The sequence below is a fragment of the Phoenix dactylifera genome, chromosome 15, assembly GCF_051530095.1.
Source record: "Phoenix dactylifera cultivar Ajwa chromosome 15, Ajwa_hap1_PhDact_Kaust_v1.1, whole genome shotgun sequence".
In the NCBI taxonomy this organism is placed as follows: Eukaryota; Viridiplantae; Streptophyta; class Magnoliopsida; order Arecales; family Arecaceae; genus Phoenix; species Phoenix dactylifera.
In genome coordinates this window covers 24,768,966-24,776,959 of record NC_143204.1, presented here as the reverse complement: position 1 = coordinate 24,776,959, position 7,994 = coordinate 24,768,966, and the positions used below count along the sequence as shown (strand labels likewise).

Sequence of the window (7,994 nt, the reverse complement as noted above, 5' to 3'; positions counted from 1 at the left end):
AAGAAAAAAGAAGGAAGAAAACATCTCCATTTCATGCATGTGATTGATGTGAGAGGATGAATTGCAGTCTACACCATCACATTAATGTCAAAACGGATTTTCATGGAAACATATTCAGCCTGGTCTCTCTATAAATAAAGATGCTCTGAAACTTAAAAGTAATATTTGGAAATCACAGACAACTGAGAAACCATAAAGAAATTTAACACTAAATTGCTTTCTGCATCTGATAATTATATTAGCATACAGGTGCAACATCTCAGCCTGAATATGTCTCCCACTTCCTTATTGTTATGGAGAAATGTTAGACCTGTTCATCGAATAGGGTGGGCAGGCTTCAGCTGGCGCTCAGCCCAGGATATGTTTAAATTAGTTAGGCCCGGGCCTAGCCCGGCCCGACCTTCGGGCCGGCTCGAGTCCGGTACTTACTCGGGCTTCAAACTTCAGCTTGGCCTTTCTTTTTTTTTATTTAAAAAATATTGAATGTGGAAGAAAAGAGGAGACAAGGGAAGAGAGAGTTCAAACGGCTAGCTAGTGCGGAGGAGAGAGAAACTTTCTGAACCGGCCGGATCTGCTGGGCTTAAAATCCGAAGTCAAGCATGTCTGAAATACTTTGGGCTTGACCAGGCCCGATGGGCCATCCAGACCGTGAACAAGTCTAAAGGGCTTTCATCCTTGTCCAACCAAAGGCAAGAGAGATTGGCAATCCTGAGCTTCCTTTGCGGCCCTCCAATTGTATTAGGCTGCGATCCTTCCACTAAGGAAGCACAGGCTTTTATTCAAGTATAACGGCCATCGAGTGAACTCGTGTAACAAGCTTAGGATTCTCTTGAAGATGGAAGTGAACTCTGCTTTGTTTTGTCATTCTATCAATAATACTACCTTGGCATTGCTTTAATATTACTTTAAAAAATTTATAAGAAGTCAAAAAATCTTCTAGGAGAAGGTAGAAAATTACTTTAAAAAACAAGAGCAACGCAAATCAGAAACTAAGCGTGCCCACAACTCTATGGTATTATTACAACATTAACTAGATTTTCTAGCATTCAAGAGTGTGATATGAACTCCTTATCCTTTGCCTACATTAGAGTTTCTTGGTAGGACAATATGTTCTATCTGCATTACAAGTTAGTAATTTTTAATCACTGCTTCAAGTTTGGTACATTCTAGAGCGTGATATTTAGTCTGCAAATCTACATGCACATAAAGTTAACTTGTAAAGATGGACAACTTCAAATATGTATTCTGGATATCACTATCTTTGGGAGTTGGTCGTGTTACAAGAAAGCCACCTTGAATGCCATGGTTCAATTTGCTTCAGACTAGAAGAGGACAGCAAGCATGCAGATCATGAATTATGTGATAATGAGATCATAATATTCTCCAAGATTATATTAATTTTACGACTACCATAAGCTTCCTAGACTGAAGCCATAGTTTACAGTCGATTTAAAAACAAAAATCCTGTACAAGTTTAAAGGTAAAAAATTAATTGAAAATAATTATTTGGTCACTTGCATTCTCCTGTAACGCACTAAAACTAGAGGTGCAAATGAGTTGGTGTCGCTGGATTTAAATTAGATGCAAACAATTGCATGCTAGGACAAACTCGGTATTTGGAATTTGGACGAGGGGCTATATTTTTTAAAAAAACTTGGACCACCAAACCCAAAATCGCACTAGGAATAGTTTTTATTGGCTGGAATGAGGCCTCTAGTTGGTTTGGGTCTGTGTGCTGGGACAATAGAGAGGTGCAGACCAACAACTTTCCCAAAACCATATACGATATCCCTTCATCATATCCCGCACTGCATGCACCACATGGCCGTGCGCTACACTAATCACCGAGATGCACTCCTCTAGATCCCATTCATCATGCATTTGTCTCGTTGATTGGCCTACATGAACGCATCTCAGTGATTGGCGTAGTACATGGCCACATAGGTGCACATGGTGCAGGATATAATTTCTTCCTGAATGTTATAAAAATAGCCTTTTCATCTCCTTCACAAGCTTGGATTTTGCATCTACCTTACAGCCACACCAACAATCCAATTTTCCGAAAGCACTTCAAAATTTGCCGCAAGACTCATAGAGAGTGTCTTCTTCTCAAATAGCTGAATGGTTTAATATATGACAGTCAAGGCTCATGGTTTCTATGCACAAGCAATACTTGAATAATATGGGGAAGACCTGATGAGTCGATTCAACATAATGGGAGTTATATTACAAATACTATACCTCTTTACAAACTTAGACACCACTGCATAACTTATGTAGCATATGTATGATATCCCTTCATCGTATCCTATGCCACACTAATCACCAAGACGCATTCTTTTGGATCCCATTTATCATGCGTTTGTCACGATGATTGATCTACAAGAATGCGTCTCGGTGATTGGTGTAGTGCATATATAGCAGCCACATCGGTGCATATGGTACAGGGTATAATTTCTCTCTTCATTGTGATGGGGACCTAGATGTTATAAAAATAGATTTTTCATCTCCTTCACAAGCTTGGATTTTACATCTACCTTACAGTCACACCAAAAATCCAATTTTCCAAAAACACTTCAGAATTTGTCACAAGATCATAGAAAGTCTCATCTTCTCAAATAGCTGAATGGCTTAATATATCACAGTCAAGGCTCATGGTTCCTATGCACAAGCAATATTAGAGTAATATGGAGAAGCCCTGATGAGTCGATTCAGCATAATGGGAGTTATATTACAAATACTATACCTCTTTACTTACGTAGCATATGTATCTCAGACCATAAACGTGCCTATCATTTCTAAGTGCCCATAAAGTGTAGAACACTGGATTATTTAGTGCCACGGCCCGAGATGGAGAACGACATCAGTTAGGTATGAGTTTGAAAGGAGGCTTGGAGAGAGATGGGGAAGGATCGTAGCTTCCATAGTCATTTGTATTAGCTTTGAGAACTCTGGAATGGGCAGCAAAGGCTTGTTCATGGTGCCCAACCTTCTTTGCTGACTCCTGCTACACACTGAAAATCTTCATCAGTATATATAAAAGATAAGAAAAGATATGATTTCGTCCATTCGGTAAATCACTCGAACAAGATAGAATATTTTATGAATTAAGCCATCTTTTATTTTTTAATTTTTGAATTACAAATTGTGTTCTTATCTTCTCTTTAATCTTGTTCATAAGAAAATCTCTATAATCTGCTAGTAGGACACGTTCGCTTCTCTTGACATTGATTATCCATCTAAAGATTAATGATTATTATTGTTCTGATAAAAACACCAACTCTATAGTTTTTGCAGCACAACAAGCATGGAAATAAGAAATTTATAGGTATCCTCATTTTAATTTGTAGTTCAATATTCTCTCTTTTTTTTTTAATAAATTAGCTCTAAGCTCGCTAAAGCAGAGTCTGATATAATCTGGGAAACGATAGGAGAAAAGAACTCTTATTTTATCTGGTTGATACTTCACACCTTCATCATAGATCCCATGTGTACTGCATGTTTATTGAAAAACCTCCGCTGCCCACCTGAAAAGAAATTATCTAATGAGAAAAGCAAGAGAAAAACATAACTATATAAATTCTCTCTTTTTTTTTTCCCTTCCTTAAGTTTACTGCTCAGAGCGAGAGCAAGAGAAAAGAAACATATACACGGAGAGAGAGAGAGAGAGAGAGAGAGAGAGAGAGAGAGAGAGAGAAGAGAGGGAGATTAAGCATGGAAACTTATCAAAGTTTCTTAGAATGTTCTAGTATATTGAACAGCAGATAAAGTCATGAATAAAGAGCATTAATATGATATTTAGATGTTGTCAAGCACTGCATCTAAAGCATAGCATGGATCCATCGATCCTATAACGAAGAGTTGCGAAAGTAGTAGTATTTATTCCACATCATAGAGCAAGCTACTTCAATATTTCTTGCTGATGTTGATCTGAAAACCCCAGGACGATTATAGAAAAGATATTTCATCATAGGTATCAATAACGAAGATATATATGTTTTTCATGGGTTAGTTCATGAACGGATATTGAGCTTTTGCCTGAAACATCAATATTTGCTCATAACTGCCGAATTCTGGTCATGTATTACCGAGAAAGCTAAAACCTTAACACACAGTTTGTTTTGCATGCAAAATATGCTAGATGTTGGAAAAACAAATCTGGTAAGCCTCAGAGTTTTTATTCAAAGAGGACTGCAAAAACGAAGACAAAAAGTTTAATTATAAGATCAATATAGCGTGTCGTCTTCGAAGAAAGAATTCCTGAACTCGAGAAAAACAGGCGGCTTTAAACCAAATATTTCTAAGAAGATTGAAGCACAGTTGTTTTGAGAATATTTGAAATCGTTGGGTTTCGGTCAAACCTACCTGCAGATGAAACTGAGATGAGCGATGCCAAGATGAGAATGAAGAGAAGAGTGAATCCCTTAGTCCCCATGAAACCCGTGTGGATGACCTACCCTTATCTCAGTCACGCAGTCTTTCTTCCTCCCTACCAAGAGCAAAGAGAAGATATGAATCTTTTCTAAGCATTAGGGCACAATAAAACCACAATAAAACCAACTTTGGGTTGGCTGACCTTGTGATAGAATTAGTAGGCAATTGTTTATATGTGGAGATGCAAATCTCACTGGGCTGTCTGTTTTTAAATGCAGAATGGAAAGGAGAGGGGCAGCATTTTCTCCATGGAATTTAAGGGTCTCGTCACTAGAGTTGTTGGATTGTTTGTTTAATCCTATAAACTAAAGGCATTAACAACTAACAAGCAGGCCTCTCTCTCCTTTAGAGGGAATTGACTTCAGTGTCCTTCCAGACCGTGCTGCATTGCCGCAGGCTTTAGAATAAACACATCAACCACCAAAAAAAATGCCTTCTTGGATCGATGCCAGTTGTTGCTGCTCGCAGAATGAACCTGGTCAATACCAGGAAATTCTCTGATTCAATCCTTCATCGTTGTCAGAAGATTAAATATTGTTAGTCAGGCCATAATTTCAGTCAGGAGATCGAGGATGAAAGGTCCATATGGGCTAATTATGACTGCTATTTAGTCTTTGATTCTAAAGATGATGCCAAACTTAATTATTGAATCACTTGAATGGTTTCTCTCATGCTTTAATAATAACTTCTTCCACTTTTTATTCTTCCCTGCTCTTTGGATTATGAATCCAGCATGCAATTCCCATACCAATAGACTAGGTTCCTAGGCATATTTTTCTGAGAATATCCCTTGGCTCCAAAGGCAAGGCACAAAACCAGCATTGTCTTATAAGTTAGGCATCTTGGACCGGAGGATGTTATTTTTCTGGTCAGTCCATTAAAGTTCTTTTTAATTTGAGCATCCAATTATGTAAGTTATATGCAGTTAAGAGGTGCAAGATTACCTTGTTCCATAAGATTACCGAGGCACGTCGAAATAATTAATTGCTGCGATCATGAAAGGAAGGGGCGATTTAGGCCTTAACAAGAAAGAAAATCACATCCTTGGATGAATTGAAAAGGTCAGAGTGATTCCTAGTAAACGTGCTCTCCAACCAACAAAGTAGGCTTAGTGGTGCGAAAACAGCAAGGTCCATATAAAAAGGAAGAGGAGATACCCTTTGCGAGTAGGGTGCACTATAATGTTTGGGAATGTCTTATGTTTAAAGGTAAGGGAGCATAAAATAGCATTGTGGATGGGTAGTGCTCCAAATTATCCTCCCGGACAAGGACATGAAACCAAACACATAATGTGGGGGACAATAGTGGAGAATAAAGAGATCCACCACAAGTGTAGAATATTGGATAACTGCGTGTTTTTTATTAGAAAGTGGTTGTTAAGATAGGTTTAGTTAAAGCAATATGGTTCTTTTTCAAGTCTCCTCAATCCAGGTCTTAAACTAATAGAATCCACGTCGAGGTCTTGGTTCACATTTTTTTGTCCATGTTCCGAAGCTTGGATATCGCACATGAATCCATTAAACTCTGAAGATGGTGATAACTTAAACTTCACGAGCTGCACACATGTATAAGGTTCAAGCAGACAGTCAACCACTCGAATTTCATTTTCATCTCCACCCTCTAAGTTAATAGCCTCTCACATGGTTTAATGGAACTAGTAAGGCTTAATATCTTATACATAAAGGTGCCATTTATTGACATGGAACTAGCATTTGGCATGTTCTTTGCAGCTTGACTTTGAGTTATGAATGGCTTTGATTCCATCACTTGCAACGTATCTAACATTTGACGTAGAAACGTGGTTGCATGATTTACCATCACTTTCTATTTATGTAGATGGCATGAGACGTGATGAACTCAGCCATAGTTATGATCCCATACACGAGATGTACTCAATACCTCATTTTAAGATAAATGGTTGAGAACTGAGAGATCATCAAACGGTGCGTTAATTATCCTGGTATATTGGTATAGGTTAATGATGATATGTAACCATTGTTTGACGAGTCTTGAGTTTTGAAAGAGAGAACTAGATCGAAAATATGCAATTTTAACAGATATTCTTTAAATGGGTTTCGCAAATTTATTTGATACGTGCATTCAATGATTCATTTGTTTCTGCCTCCTTTTGCTTATAATCTAATCCTTCTCCATCAACTTATGGACATACTTTAATTCGATGCAAGGCGTGCCAGCTGCGTAAACTGCTGCTCTTCTGTCTTTTGTTCCCCAACGTCAACATAGCAAGAAGCTTGCAGTGGCAATCGAGATGTCATCAAAAGACCAAAGGATTTAACCCTGTCGAGAAGCTCACATCTGATGAGGATCGATCAATCTAAGACCGGAAACATAAACAAGAGTTCAATTGTGTTCCACCACATCAACAAGGGTTCATTTGTTTTCAGCACTTGTGAATGGCGGGATCGGATTACTCTCAGCAAATAGATTTAAGGACTTGAAAAGCTTAATATTTCAATTATCAAACAAGAATAAACTATTTATAATATCAGATGGCAGGAAGAGAATGGTTTTGAAATTTAGAAATTTCTTTCATACTCCTCATATATTAGCTACTTTTCTGATGTTGATAAACATGTTCATTGCAAAGAGGAACAAGATGGTGGCAGCTTATCTACAGCTGACTTCAGGTGTTTGATGTGTCATCATACACTTCTTCAGCATGATTTCTGGTTGACCAATCCTCTATTTTCCTCCATGTAGATGTAGAAGAAATGCAATATCAAAGACAATCACGCATGGAAGCACCGGGAGATAATATAAACAGAAACTTTGCATCCTTCGTTTGCAACCAAAACTATATACACAGTCTTTCTACAATAACCATGTCATGGGTATATTTTATGAAAAATAAATTGTGGATTAGTTTGGCCACCATGAGTATTCAGGAGGATCACCAGACTCGATGCGAAAAACTTTAGCCACTACGAGTATTAAGAAGGATCACTAGACTCGATGTGAAAAACTTTAGCCACTACGAGTATTTAGGATGATCACCAGACTCGATGCGGAAAACTTTAGCCACTACGAGCGGGGTTGGACAGATTTCAAAAATGAGATTTGCCACATCGGAAAGCTGAGTCGCATGCCAAACTTTCGAAGGCCATAACTTGGTCATACAATATCTGATTGAGATGATTTTTTTTTTGAAATTGGATATCTTTTTGATATTTACAACTTTAGGCCAACCTTCTAGGAGAATGAGCGGGACGAATCTATCATTTAGGCCTCGAAATGAGGCCAAACCAAAAATTTTCTTTTCGAATAAAACTTTGACCGAGCGTACCTCTCTATCCGAGAAGAATCAGACAGAGTGATAGAAGGTAGAGTTGATGTGGAAGTCGAAATCTACCTCCTCAAAAAATTTTAGCTTTTTTTCAGAATATTTTTATTAATCATATTTACTTTCGGATGTCTAGTCCTATTCGAATTAGAAGAAAAATCCAACCCAAACTGTGAAAGGAAGGACCTCACTAGTATTATAAAATAAGAGCTATGTACCTCAGTTTAAGAGATGTAGAGGATCAAGGAAAGAAGAGGAG

At 37.9% G+C, this 7,994-nt stretch overlaps 1 long non-coding RNA gene across 1 annotated transcript; it reads right to left on the bottom strand.

Annotated features, from left to right (window-relative positions):
* Positions 1-2,930: 2,930 nt before the first annotated feature.
* Positions 2,931-4,452, bottom strand: LOC120113307 (uncharacterized). The gene is made up of 3 exons (XR_015973768.2): positions 4,366-4,452; positions 3,472-3,527; positions 2,931-3,014 (listed from the first exon to the last, which is right to left on the bottom strand). It is a non-coding gene; the product is annotated as an uncharacterized LOC120113307 (long non-coding RNA).
* Between the last annotated feature and the right edge of the window lie 3,542 nt (positions 4,453-7,994).